Below are 15,648 nucleotides of genomic sequence, written 5' to 3' on the forward strand. Positions count from 1 at the left end.
AGAGAGAGAGACAGAGAGGAGAGGAGAACGAGAGAGAGAGAGAAGAGAGAGGAGGAGAGACAGAGAGAGACAGAGAGAGAGGACTGAGGAGAGATAGAGAGAGGAGAGAAGAGAGAGAACGAGGACAGAGAAGAGACAGAGAGAGACCAGAGAGTGAGAAGAGAGAAGAGAGGAGAGGAGAGGACAGGAAGAGGGAGAGAGAGAGAGAGAGAGACAGGAGAGGGAGGACAGAGACGAGAGAGAAGAGAGACTGAGGAGCATGGGAGAAACAGGAGAGAGAGACAGAGAGAGAGAGAGAGAGAAAGAGACAGGAGAGAGAACAGAGAGGAGAGAGACGAGAGAGAAGAGAGAGAAAGGGAGAAGGAGGAGGAGACAGAAGACGGGAGGCGAGAAGAGGAGAGAGACGAGAGAAAGAGAGAGAGAGGAGAGAGACGAGAGAAGAGAAGAGAGACAAGGAGAAGAGACAGAGAAAGAGAGAGAGAGAGAGACTGAGAGAGGAAGAGAGAAAGAGAGAGACAAGAGAGAGACAGAAGAGAGAAGAAGAGAGAGAGGAAGAGGAGAGAGACAGAGTGAGAAGAGAGAGAGAGGGTGAGAAGGACGACAGAGACGACAGAGAGAGAGAGTAGGAGAGAGAGAGAGAGAAGAGAGAGAGAGAGAGAGAGAAGAAGAGAGAGAGAGAGAGAAGAGACAGGAGAAGAGAGAGAGAGAAACAAAGAGAGAAGGGAGAGGGAGAGAGGGAGATGATGGAGAGAACAGAAGAAAGAGAGAGACAGAGGGAGAAGGAGAGGAAGAGAGAGAGAGGAGAGACAGAGAGAGAGAGAGAGAGAGAGAGAGAGAGAGAGAGAGAGACAGAGAGAGAGAGAGAGAGAGACAGAGAGAGAGAGAGAGAGAGAGAGAGAGAGACAGAGAGAGAGAGAGAATATTAGAGAAATGCATTAATAAAGTAAACGTGGGCGAGTGTAGTTTGTGAACACATTAAACGTCCAATGTCCAGGAAAGTCCAGGCGATTTGGAAACTATCGTCACAGCATTAGAAATCCTTTGAGTTGTTCCTGTCTGGCCTTTCCACTAAGTAGCTGTATAGCCGTGCTTGTGTAGGAGCTTCAGATATCTCCTTGAGGCCTGATCGTAGTGTTTACCTATGCCGAAGTGGGCCAGTCACACTCTCATCTCCGGTACCACTTCACAAGCATTAACACACTGGAGTGGCCTCTATTAACTAGGAGAGACACACCCTACAGTACAGATACATGCACACAGACAAGCACGTATAGACACACGTACACACACACACACACAAGTATATACGTGTCCATGCACACACACATAAACACATGTACACACACACACACATGCACCCACACAAACACACACACTGTGCTGGGGAGATTCAAGGGTTTTGTCAAGGTCATGCTAGCAGCAGTGAGGAACAACAATGCTAGTGGCTTTACATAATGTAGATGCACATTTGAGTTCTGTCTCCAAGATCACATCATGTGAACCCTATGCTGCAGTAGTCAAGAGGTGCAGCTTGGCATATTTCTATGCCTGTTGATTTGTTTAGTTGTTTTTCTGATGCTGACGGTGAGTGTGTTCAGGGGACTTCCTGTCAGTGCCATTCTGTTTCCTGTGTCTTCCCCCCACCCCAACAGGACGCCCTGGCTTCCCCTCAGAGTGAGGCTGTTCCTGAACTGATAAAAGGTGCACTGCCTCTCTCTTTCTGTGTGTGTGTGTGTGTGCTTGTGGGGAAAAAACTCTATATCACGAGGTTACTATATATGAGAAAGCCACTCAGCAGAAACACACATTATCAGTTGAGATACAAGAACATCCACTCCAGTGACCATAATCACATTTCTGTGACTGACAAGCAGGCTGAAGTCACACAATATGAGTATAACCATCAGATAAACAGCTGGGAAGTGGGTTATCAGTAACAGCTACCAGTGGCCCTCTAACTGCAATAGAGAGATTAATTGATAACAGCCAGGCTGATCATAAATCAGTCAGGGATTGGACAGGCTGGCTGACTCAAGGTATGAGCATGCATTGATGATCAAATGGTTCTGCCTAGTGGAGTAAAAATGACCTCCTCTTCCCCCCCCACGTACGCTGTTGTTTCTCAATAAATTACATCCCTCCCCCTCCCCTCCCCTCCCAACAACACACACACACACACACACACACACACACACACACACACACACACACACACACACACACACACACACACACACACACACACACACACACACACACACACACACACACACACACAAAAGCTAAATGAATGAGCAGTGAACATGTGCAATGACCAAATACATCTTCGTGGCCAGTAATGGAGATAGAGAAGGAGAGGGTCTTGGGGTTGACAGCAGGACTCAGGCTTACATCTATCAGGTTTTTCAGTATAAGGGCAGAGAGTAAAGAGTAAAGGATCGCTTGGAGGAGGCCACAATTGAACAGATGTGGGAAAAAACTGTCCAAACACAGAGATTACGTTATAGCAGCTATCTAACATCCTTACACTGCTTAAATATATGATACGGATTTCAAATAAAGTCTCCCCAAAACTGCCCTCATAACTAGAGCCTGTATTTTTGGTCTTTCTTTCTATCACTCTGTGACTTTATGTAAATCAATACTAGAGGAATTTCCAAAGAAATAATTACCCCTATCCTCTCTCCCTGCCTCCTGTTCAACTTTTTCTTCTTCAAATACTCTCTCTTCCTAACTCTCATCATGGTGTTGCGAAAGTGTATACCGATACGGGGGAGGAGAGGAGTGAGAGAGCATGGTATACCCCTCCTTCAGACTATGGGCTCACACTGAGAGATATTTGCCTGATTTACATCCTTTTTGAAGGCCAAGGCCCCTATCTCCCCTTCCATGATTCCTGCCTGAATGGGCACAGGATAACACACACACACCCTCTTACTTTAGTCTCTGACTCTCCTTCATACGCTTTCCATACCTAGAGTAGAGATATATACAGTATGCAGTGGTTTCTAACTCTTGTCATCAGTGCTTTAAACCTTCATAACTGAAAAGATAACTTCTGGGCTGACCACCCCAGTCTCTGCATACTCTTGGATTGTATCCTACCTACCTATAGCAAGTGATGTGGAGAGGATCTGTGTCTGCACCACGTACTCCCACTACTGGTGTACCCCAGGGATGGGTTCTAGGCCCTCTCCTCTTCTCTCCATGCACCAAGTCACTCGGCTCTGTCACATCTTCACGTGGTCTCTCCTATCATTGCTATGCGAACACTGAACTACTTTTCTCCTTCCCCCCTTCTGACACCCAGGTGGCGACATGCATCTCTGTGTGCCTGGCAGATATCTCAGATTGGATGTCGACCCACCACCTAAAGCTCAAACTTAACAAGATAGAGCTGCTCTTCCTTCCGGGAAAGGCCTTCCCACTCCAAGATTTCTCCGTCACGGTTGACAACTCCATGGTGTCCCCCTCCCAGAGTGAAAAGGACCTTGGAGTAACCCTTGACAACACCATGTCATTCTCTGCAAACATTAAAGCAGTGACTCGCTTCTGCAGGTTTATGCTCTACAATATCCGTAGAGTACAACCCTACCTCACATTGAAAGCGGTTCAGGTCCTAATCCAGGCACGTCCTACAACTCACTGTTGGCTGGGCTGCCCACCTGGTATTCAACCTTCCAAAATTCTCCCATCACCCACTTCTCCACACACTTCACTGGCTTCCAGTCAAAGCTTGCATCCGCTACAAGACCATGGTACTTGCCAATGGAGCAGCAATAGGAACTGCCCCCTCCTACCTTCAGGCTCTGCTCAAACACTACACCCCAACCAAAGTACTCCTTTCTACCACCTCCGGTCTCTTGGCCCTCTGGTCTCTTGACCTCTTTTGAGCTTTTCTCTGTCCTTGCGCCCTTATGGTGGTAACAGCAACCCCCCCCCCCATGCAACCGTTGCTGACAGGTGTATAAAATAGAGCAAACAGCCATAGACAAACAGGGGCAGTAGAATGGCCCATACTGAAGAAGTCAGTCAGTTCGTAAAATGTTTGCCCTGCTAGAGCTTCCCCGGTCAGGAGCAACAACAGCTCAGACGTGGATAGGTAGGCCACACAAGCTCACAAAACAGGACCGCCGAGTGCTGAAGCGCGTGGTGCATTGAAATCTTCGATTGCAACACTCACTACAGAGCTCCAAACTGCATCTGGAAGCAACTTCAGTACAAGAACTGTTCGTCCCGGAGCTTCATGAAATGTGTTTCCATGGCAGATAAGCCGCACACAAGCCTAAGATCACCATGGGCAATGCCAAGCGTGGTGGTGTAAAGCTTGCCGCCATTGGACTCAGTGGAAACGCATTCTCTAAGTGTTGAATCACGCTTCACCATCTGGTAATCCAACGGGCGGATCTGGGTTTGGCAGATGCCGTGAAGAACGCTACCTGCCCAAATGCATAGTGCCAACTTTAAAGTTTGGTGGAGGAGGAATAATGGTCTGCTGCTGTTCGGGATAGGCCCCTTAGTTCTACTGAAGGGAAATCTTAACGCTATACCATACAATGACATTCTAGATGATTCTGTGCTTCCAACTTTGTGGCAAGAGTTTGGGGAAGGCTCTTTCCTGTTTCAGCATGAAAAAGCTTGTCGAGATCGGTGTGGAAGAACTTTACTGGCCTGCATAGAGCCCTGACCTCAACCCCATTGAGCCAGAGAAGACCAAGAGTGTGCACAGCTGTCATAAAGGAAAAGGGTAGCTACTTTGAAGAATCTCAAATATAAAATAGATTTAACACTTTTTTGGTAACTACTGTATATGCTATATGGTCAATATACCACGGTTAAGGGCTGTGTCCAGACACTCTGCGTTGCGTTGCACATAAGAACAGCCCTTAGTTGTGGTATATTGGCCATATACCACACCTCCCCCCGTGCCTTAATGCTTAAATATACACTGAGTAAACAAAACATTAGGAACACCCTCCTAATATTGAGTTGCACCCCTTTTGCCCTCAGAACAGCCTCAATTCGTTGGGGCATGGACTCTACAAGGCGACAAAAGCATTCAACAGTGATGCTGGCGCACGTTGACTCCAATTCTTCCCCCAGTTGTGTCAAGTTGGCTAGATGTCCTTTGGGTGGTGGACCATTGTTGATACACACGCGAAACTGTTGAGCAAGAAAACCCAGCTGCGTTGCAGTTCTTGACACAGTCAAACCGATGTCCCTGGCACTTAAATAAGGCACTTAAATAAATATTTGTCTTGCCCATTCACCCTCTGAATGGCACACATACACCATCCATGTCTCAATTGTCTCAATGAGTAAAAATCCTTCTTTAACCCTTCATCTACACTGATTGAAGTGGATTTAAAATGTGTCATCAATAAAGGATCATAGCTTTCACCTGGATTCACCTGGTCAGTCTATGTCATGTTTTGTTCACTCAGTGTATATACGCAGTGAAGGCAAAGAACATTGATGGTTCTATCCCTAACCCCAGAGTGTCATGGGGATTTTAGAAAACCACAGCTAGCCTAAAAAAAAACTAACCCACTCACACCAAACTCTGCAATGACAGCTAACGTTCCCTTTTCATTTGTTTCAGCTGTTTTGACATTTTAAATCCATATTAATGATGCCTCGTGATTTTGCCTGGTCATAAAAATGGCTAGCTGACGTCCGGCACGGTTAGCTCTCTCTATGGAAGGGGGAAGGTCTAATTCCTATTTTGCAACATTGTTGCCGAAGTCTTAGTGGCAAACAGCAAGGTTCATACAAACCTGTGCTGTTACAAACCTCAATTCGAGCTTGAAGCAAGCATAATGTGTTTAATATATGCATACTCTCTTCGATAAAAAAACAGGGTTCTATATAGAACCTTTTAGTCAATTCAACATTTTACTGCCATTCTGATTCAAAAACCAACTGCCATTCCAGCATGGCAAAGCAAGAGGACGTGGTTGAACCAACTTGCAAGTAGCTAACCAATGAGCACATTCTTTTTCAATGTATTAAGGTAGGCAAAGTTGACAATTTAATAAAAATGTATTTTTTTATTTATTTAACTAGGCAAGTGAGTTAAGAACAAATTCTTATTTTCAATGACGGCCTAGGAACAGTGGGTTAACTGCCTGTTCAGGGGCAGAAGGACAGATTTGTACCTTGTCAGCTCAGGGATTTGAACTTTCAACCTTTTGGTTACTAGTCCAACACTCTAACCACTAGGCTACGCTGCCGTATGAAGCCAAAGTAATATGATCAACTATAGTCTAGATAAATAAAGTTGAAAGGTTTTTATAATTTGAGCAGTTTTGTAAGCTAGCTAGTTAGCTAGCTAAACAGAAAAAGCTAGCCAACTAACTCTTTCAAATAAACATGATTTTATTCTGGGATATGCCAAATAGAGAGCTACAGACACAGCCTGACTTCAGTGCGGAGTCAATTGAAGGGACTATGTTTTTTGAAGCCCTTAGAAAACGGTTGCTGACTGAGAGGAGGTATGTATAAAGTATTTACAATAAAAGATGTTTATTATGTCTTCAATAGCCTAGTTAATCATTATATGACTTTTAACACACTATGTTTTGTTCAATCTGCCAGTAACCCAGAACTGTCAGAGGCAGAGAATCTCTGTTCTTCTACATCATAATAATAATATGTATGCATAGAATGTTGTCTTCATTTTGGGAGATTAATGTATGCTTATTTCTGAAGATGAACTAATGTTTTTGCTCCCCTTTCTTCTTCTCTGGAACCACTTCTCTGGAACTGCTACCGGGCAGTAGGTAGCCCAGCAGTAAGGAGTTGTGGCAGGAGCTAGACCTGTGGCTGAAGGTGGCCAGTTTGAATCCTGGGCCGGGAGCTGATTCTTTTTTGTTGTTGCAGGATTGATCTGACAACTGGAGGGAGGGCTGCTGGGTTATTAATATTAAATATTAATAACATTCCACCATGAGGCCACTAGAGGGAGATTTGGTCATTTGACTGCAGCTTGAGGGGGGTGGTCTGCTGTTTGGGGGGGTTGAGAACGGAGCAGAAGACACGTTTTTATTGTTCACTGTAACTAATGGACAAGGTTGTATTGTATTTTATTGTATAGAAGTCAGCCAGAGCTGACGTGGGCCATCATTCAAACAATGTTTGCATATAATGACAATACATTTGAAAACCTATGCTGGTATTCTTTTGTCCACTTAATTGTTTATTAAATTATATTCATTGCTTAAAATATTACTATTTAATGGTAGTGGCCATAATTTATGCAGGGTTCTATATGGAACCATTTTGGTTCAGTGATGAAGAACCTCTAGGGTTCTGACCAAAGAACCCTATACAAGCGTTCTATATAGAACTTTTAGGGGTTCCATGTATGAAGCAAGTGATAGAACCCTTGTTGGTTCTAAAAGGAACCTTGTTTTCTAAGTATCATGACACAAGGCGAGACCCAGATGCAGACACAGGAGGCAGATGGTTGGAGTCTTACAATGTTTATTAATCCAAAAGGGAAGGCAAGAAAATGGTTGTGAACAGGGAAAAGGGTCAAACCCAGTTCAAAAGGTAACAAAGGGCAGGCAGAAACAAAGTCAGGATGATCAGGTAGGCAGGAAAGTAGTCCAGATTCAGGCAGGGGTCAAAACCGGGAGGACTATCGAAAAGAGAATAGCAAAAGGAGTACGGGAAAACACACTGGTTGACTTGACTAACATACGAGACAAACTGGCACAGAGAGACAGGAAACACTGGGTTAAATACACTGGGGGAAATAAGCAACACCTGGAGGGGGTGGAGACAATCACAGGAACAGGTGAAACAGATCAGGGCGTGACACTGAGTGCATGATACCTACTAATGGTATAATTACTTTAGAAATAAACTAAAGTCGAAGGTTGGTTGGGATGGATAGCTGGACATAATCCATGACCTTCTAGCAATCCAAAGGTTGGTTGTTTGAGTTGCGTTGGGGACACTGTAGCATTTTAGCTATTCCTTTCCCTAACCCTTATTCTGAACATAACCCAATTCACGCAACCTTCTACATAAATTCACCTTACCTTAATCGTTTTAGTTCTCCTAACCTTTTATGTAAATTATTCTACATAAATGATCCCCTTAATTCTCCTTTGTTGTTACTGTGCAACAAGCAACCTTGTCTCAGAGGAATACGTAGAATACTAGGCTATTCATCATCCAAGACATATGATAAGTAACGTCATCCATTTCACTATTCTATTCCCAATGTAACCTAATTTAACGTAATATATCATACTATAGTAAATGGAGTGTTACAGATTTACGTACTGAGTAATGCAAATTCCGCTGAGATCACGTTACAAACAAGGCTACAACTTAGTGGACTACATCTTTCAAGTATACACACAAATAGGTATGCAGAGATCAAGTGAGAGATCATAAAAGTTCATTAATACAGAGAAATGTGGTTGACTGTCTGCCTCTCAGCAATCAGCAGCTCACCCAGTTATGGCCCCATCTGCTGTCAGCAAGGCCATTCGTCCCGAGAGGAGCCAATGAGCGATAGCCCCAGCTCTGAGCTTGGAGAGTGACATTGAGGGAGATGCTCCAAATAGTTCTGTAGTGTTTATGGGCTCCTGTCTGGCTGATAGAAAGCAGAACCCCCGATAGGAAAAAAAGCAATTAGGCAATTACACCATGCGGGCCTATTAGGGGGGCTGGATCACAGTGTTTTCTTAGCCTCTTTATGGGCCGATAAGGTACAGGCTGAAAAATTATAAAATGGAGAGTGCAGATCACATCCAGAGGAGTCTGAGAAGAGGGATGGGGATGTGGGAGATTCTTGGAAGAGGGTTAGGGCCGTGGAGGGGCTTTTTAAAGGAGGGTCTCTTAAGAGGAGGAATGATGCTCTGACAACTTTGTTCAACTTTGAACTCAATCCAGGAAAATGTAATGATTGGAAATGAAATATTGTCACACTAATAGCTTTAAAGGTCCAATGCAGCCATTTTAAAATCAATATTAAGTACTTTCTGGGTAACAATAACCATGTTTCCATCCACAGAGTAAAGTCCTACCGTATAAAAACTATACCTCTCTTATCCATAACAATCTCATCAGGTAGTCAGGCCACCCGTGATACAAGTCAATATATTCGACGTCCATGGAGAGCCGAAACTCCGCCCATGCAAACCTGCTGATTAGCAGGTCCTGTGTAGATTGTATTTTCAATCAACTATCAGGAAATAACAATGATTTTAAAAATCACCATTTTCCAGTTTTAGTTTCATCAGCGGTTGTACAATGAGATTAAACACAGAGGAAACCGAAATGGCAGGCCTTTACATTTAAAACCATACCTGATGTTATTCCAAAGCAGATATCACCTAGAACATCCCTCATTCTCAACATCGTCTTATATAGCATGCGAAAATACACACAACTCACTCACCATATCACTTCATACCAAACCATCCATCTTAAACAAACTCTTGAGGTTGAAGCTGGCCAAGCTGCCCACTTGAAACACTATGAGGTTAGCCTTCCTAAGCCTATAAACCTTTAGTAACGTTCCACCACTGGATTTTTGATTTGATTATGTATTTATAGTGACGTTGGCCAGTTAGCTGCTCATCATTGGCCAATGTTTTCTTTCCATGTATTATGTCCGGTTTTTGTCCTAACCGAGGACCCCATTGGAAATAAGGGTTTTCTAATCAGCAGGGTTTTGACACAGTCATCAAATCAATCAATTCCCCCAAAATCATGCTAGTTGTTAGTCCTGGTGGTGGTTTCCTGGTAGGGTTTGAGTTGATAATAAATTTCTCTGGTCTGGTTTGCTGAGTCAGAGGATCAAAGTTCTACGGCTATGGAGACTTGTCTCTCAGAATGGACCAGTGGATCCGCCACCTACCATAAATCTAACCAGAATGAGGAGCTGGACACCTGGGTGGTCTCTCTCTCCCTCTCTTCTCTCCTTCGCCTTTCTCCCTCTACCATTCCTTTCACATCGCCATACCTCTCCACAAAGCATGCTCTATTATACAAACCCTGATAAAAAGCCATAAACAGTATTCTGTCTTTCTCTCTTTAGCGCACTCGTTTTCTGCCTCTCCTTTCTTTTTCGGGGCCAGTTCTCCCCTCCCTTCTATTGAGACTCTGAGGTCCTCTAAATCCATTTCAAAACTAATAAACAATTGTCAAGTGAGAGAAAAAGCAGAGAGAGCACTTTAAAAGCACATCAAAGACCAGGGAGAAGAGCCATGAGGATGGGAAACATGGACGTCTAGCGAGCACACACACACACTGACACACATACACACACACACACACACGCAACAACAACAACAACATGATCAGATACAAGTCACTGTGGGTAATTATCATTACAGTTCTTTTATCGCTTTGGTGCTATTTTCACAAGTAAGTGGTGAATTTTCAAAACTCTTGGTACAAAACTCCAAACTGGTAACACTTGTAACGCAGCCAGTCTTAATTCAAAACCTTTCATTTGGTTTGTAGACATCTTTCACCACATAAGTACATTGGTTTAATCACCAAAACGGAACATAATGATATCTTCTCAATGTAATTATTTTAACACCCAGTTAATCCAATAGCAGAAAAATTAAGGTAATGTTACAAACTTGCCCTTTGAATGTAGTGTGCTCCGGTACTGTAAATTACAGTACATTACACTGTTGTCCCATTAGGCAATACACTTGCACTACCCATTACATTGATTGAACATCACGTTTGTGATCAAAGGTGTGATCATTGAAGACATCTTTCACAATGTAATCCAATGAAAGAAAGGAAGAAACGATGTTTATTTAGCAGGCACTAGTTTGCGTCAAGCCTGTGTTGAGCATTTGGCCACAGGTTCCCATCAACATCGCAGTAAATATGCTCATTGTTCACGCACCTGGGGAAAAACCTTTTTGTAAGGCGAATCCAAACCTGATATAGGTCTGGATTGAAATCATTGCATGCCTCATCCATGGCGTGAAGGAGGGTGGTCATGGGGATGACAATCATACATCATCCACATGTGTTGTAATTGTGTATTGTATTTCACAGTATTATACTCTACTTACCTAGTGTAGTGGTCCTGTATGTAGCTCAGTTCATAAGAGCATGGCACTAGCAACACCAGAGGTATGGGTTTGATCCCCACTGGGGTCACATACCAAAATGTGTTGACTGTTGTCACTTTGGATAAAAGTGTCATATATTACAGCACTGTACTGCTGGCCAATGACATTTTAGTAAAGCAGTGTGATTGCACCTATGCGATAACAAAAAACTGTATGACAATTTACCTTCTCTGTCAGTTGAAGGGCAAAGTACACAATGAGAGACAGAAAGATGCCACTCTGTCGCTGCTTTAAAACCTCCCTCCCTCTAATTCCCTCCCTCCCTCTAATTTCCTCCTTCCCTCTAATTCCCTCCCTCTAGCTCCCTCCGACCTCCCTCCCTCTAACTCCCTCCGACCTCCCTCTAACTCCCTCCGACCTCCCTCCCTCCCTCCCTCCCTCTCCGTCCGTCACTGCCATAGTCTGGATGCTGTGGAGGAGCCAGGCTGGCTGAGACTAGGGGAGCCAGCCCTCCGTGGGGGCGGGGGGAGATAAGTTTACTTCACAGTCCATGACATAAATCACATCAAGACATGACGCTGGGACACTGAGCAGGACTACTGATAAAACTAGCAGGGGGGAGAGCGAGAGAGAGAGAGAGAGAGAGAGAGAGAGAGAGAGAGAGAGAGAGAGAGAGCGAGAGAGAGAGAGAGAGAAAGAGAGAGAGAGAGGGGGCAGAAGGAGGGAGAGAGACAGAGAGAGACAGAGACACAGAGAGAGAGAGAGAGAGAGAGAGAGAGAGAGAGAGAGAGAGAGAGAGAGAGAGAGAGAGAGAGAGAGAGAGAGAGAGAAAGAAAAAGAGGGAGAAAGCAACCTTTCAGATTGCTTTCACTTCCAAAGCCCAACACCAAAAATGTTACAATGTACAGTCAGGGCCCTAATGAGTCCATAGGACTACAGGGAGAGGGGAATATCCAGAGACTGAGTAGGTGTCATTGTTTAAAGCAGCTGTCTGCTTCTGTTTCTCACTATTGTAGAAAAGAGGGATGTGATGATCTTGTTATTGTAGGCCAACTTGAATGACCTCATAGTCTTGAAGATAAATGGTAAGTCTATATGGTGTTGCCTGTAGGACCCTATAGACTTTCATTCATAATCATTTAGACAACTTTGATTCGCCTTCTATAACTTTTGATAACTGCCCCTTTAATTACAAGGGGAGAAAATAGTGTGACAAAGTCATATGTCAGTCATCATCAAAACCTTTTGAATGATTCATATCTCATATATGTTGGCACAGAAATAAGCCTCCTCTGCCTTGTCCTAGTTATTAAACCGGGGATCGTATGACGATTTTCCCTTACCTGGTACCGCCCGTCATACTTGGTTACCACATCAACGCGGTAAAAGAATGGGAGCTTATAAATAGTTTGACGGCCTTACATTTCTCCCGCTGTCTTAAATGAACTGTTTACCCAAGAGGCTGATTCGTTACAAAAACGAAACGTCCGTTTGTATACAGAAATGCCCACAGCCTGTATATACAGCATATCGCCAAGACACGCTAACATAACACCTCACCAAGAATACCACGGGTTGTGGGCCCATCTATTAGGCGTTGAGGAAGGTCAAGAGAGTGTGCGACAAGAGCGGTAAGTAGAGAATCATTCAAGGGAATAACGACATGCAGGTGGAAATAGAACCAATCTCGCGCAGAATGTTTGCACACATGCAAACACACGCACCCACACGCACACACATTCACAGTCTTACATTGGTACACAGTCCCTCCTCAGTCTTATCGGTGAGCAGTGAGATTGAGCTTGATCTCAGTATGGAAAAACTTGCAGCGGACATTAAAGCAAATAGGAATGAGTGTGCTTTCCTGGCCAGACTTTCAGTCTTTGCTGCTGGAGATAGCAGCTCCAGCAACCCTCCCACCTCTTTCACAAACCTGCCTGCAATAGCTGGCTGGCATACAGGCGCACACGTATGCTCATAGGCCTACACACATGTGCATGCTTAAAGTCATCATATACTAAGGTACACACAGTCAGAGAGAGAGATAAGGGGGGGGGGGGGGGGGGGGGGGCTGAAGGAACAGCCCTCTCTGTGTGATGTGTTTGAGTCTGGTTCTCTCTGGTCAGTGGAGCCTGCTGCCTGTCAACTGTGAGTGGTCTTATCTTCCCCAAACATTGACTTAACCCTTTGTCTTACAGGACCTGGGACAATGAGACAGGCCCAAGGAATCCCAGCAGAGAGCCACAGAGACAGGCTGCTTGTTTTCTGATACCCTACTCCCTTCCCTTCTCTGGCCTGGTCTGCCTGACTCCACCCTGCCTCTGCCTCACACGTCACACACACCAAGGCTGCATGGAGCTACTGGTGACTAGCCTCTCCTTCTCTCTTCTCTCTGCATTTCTCACTCATCATCTAATCTCTCCTCTCCCTCACTCACTCACCCTTTCCTTTCCCCTCCCTTAATCGCTCCACCCCAAAATGTCATTTGTTTAAACTTTAAGGTATACAGTATATTTCATTGTCTTGATTTATTTGATTCACTCATTTCTTGTTCTAGACCAGCTGGCTCAAAGTATTTATGTCTTCTTTCTAATTCAAGCAGTCGTCTCATACAGAGTATGCAGTAAATACCGTTGGTTATCTATGTGCGTTTAGAACTTACTGAGAAGAATGCTGCAATCAACCTTTGTCTTTGTGTCCACTTAGGGGTCGAGGGTTGGGGTTGGGGGGCTGATGGGGGGGGGGTTCAAAGGGGGTAGAGGCTTCATCAAGCGGAACAGGACTGGCCCTCTGAGAGGAGAGGATGGTTCTGATCTCCCCAGAAAGTCAAACGCTCCTCCTTTGTGCTCTATTTATGATCCCCCACCTTACAACCCAATCAGTGGCCCAGAAGTCGAACAGCTATTTTTTCTCCTTCCATCCATCCCTGGCAGGCAGGGAGCTGAGTAAAGCACTTCTGTGAACTCTTGATCCCAAATGGAAGAGGACTGCAATGAGGAAAGGAAGGGGGGAAAAGAATGAGAAAAGTGACAGAAATACATCCAGCTCTCCTCCGCACACTCCCATGTATAATCAAACAAATCAGGATTCAAAATATTTCAAAATAGGAGGATCTGGATCTGGAGTTGCCTCTATAAATCTGTGAGGCTGTCTCTCTCTTTTCCCACCCCTGGTGTAACCCCTCAGCAAACCCTGCTGGATTTAACCCACTGGATGACAGCTCTTTTTTTATCTTTTCTCTCTTTCTCTGGTCTCTGCGTTCTTACCGTAAAATAAATAGAGAGCATCTATGTGCAGGAAACAGAGGCGAGGCATTTCTCCCCATTATGCAAAGTCCATGTTCGGGAGCACAGACTCACAGAAAACAGGGAGGGAGAGATGAAGCGAGAGAGAGAGAGAGAGAGAGAGAGAGAGAGAGAGAGAGAGAGAGAGAGAGAGTATAGAAAGAATAGAAAGAAGTATAGAAAGAAGGGGAGGGAGAAGTATCGATGTGAGAAGTAGGAACAAACACAAACACTTGTTTAGATCTGACCGGAGACAGTGGAGCGAGAGAAAGAGGGGAGAGATGGAAGAGAATGAAAGAGAATTCCACATGTAGTCTTTACGATGGCCATAATGATCATTATTTAGTGCTGTGCTTAGGGTACAGGGTGGAATTACTGGGTATGACATCACCTCTGGAGCTTCATCAGAAGATCAAACAGACATGGCTGTTGGACCATGTGCACGGCATCGTTCATGTTTTAGACTTCAATGAAGAGACGTGAGCGTCGTCCATATTTTAACAGCGTGCTCTCATCGAATTGAAAACATGATGGAATTTCTGCTGTCTTAAATACTGTCAATTTCAGTTGAAGTAAATTAACCATTGCATGTAGGTTTTTGCTGAGCTTGGCAATGACCCTGGTGTCAGTGTGTGTGTGTGTACGTTGGTGCGTGTGTGTGTGCGCGTGTTTGCGTGTTTATGCGTGTTTGTGTGTCTCTCTCTGGAGGTTTCTCTCTGAGAGAAGTGGAAGACAGCATTCCTGATGAGTCAGTGACCTCGGGGCTAAATAGGGGTGATGGTGAGGCTGAGCTTGAGTCATCGGTAGCTGATGGTCATGGGGGTGTCTGGTGATAGCTAATGAACAATGGGATGGAAAGGGAAAGATAGTGGACATGTAGTATAGGGGTGGGTATGGATTGGGGTAGAGTGGAGGGGTTTTAAGGAAGGTGGGAGGTAGGGGACTTGGGGGATACTGGCTGTCCTGTCTCCTCCTGTCCATTGTCTGGATGGGGGTCTGAAGTAAAAATAACACCGCTATGGAGCCTCCATATAGCCTGACGCTGACGCCTGTGCTGACACTGAGGTGGCGCAGTGGGAACCAGGGAGCCGCGCCCCCTCCTGGGGCCAGTACCTGGTACCCATCACTCCACACCTCCATCCCCACCCCCACTCCCACCCTCCATCTCCTCCCTTCCCTCTCTCAGCCGCCCACCAGAGATGTTGCTCCTCTGAGGCTCCAGCTCAACAGATAAGACTACACCCTCCTCCAGTCCACTTTATTAGCCCCCTACCCATCCACAAGATCCCCTGTAACCCAAT

Source organism: Oncorhynchus kisutch, linkage group LG17, assembly GCF_002021735.2.
Source record: "Oncorhynchus kisutch isolate 150728-3 linkage group LG17, Okis_V2, whole genome shotgun sequence".
NCBI lineage: Eukaryota > Metazoa > Chordata > Actinopteri > Salmoniformes > Salmonidae > Oncorhynchus > Oncorhynchus kisutch.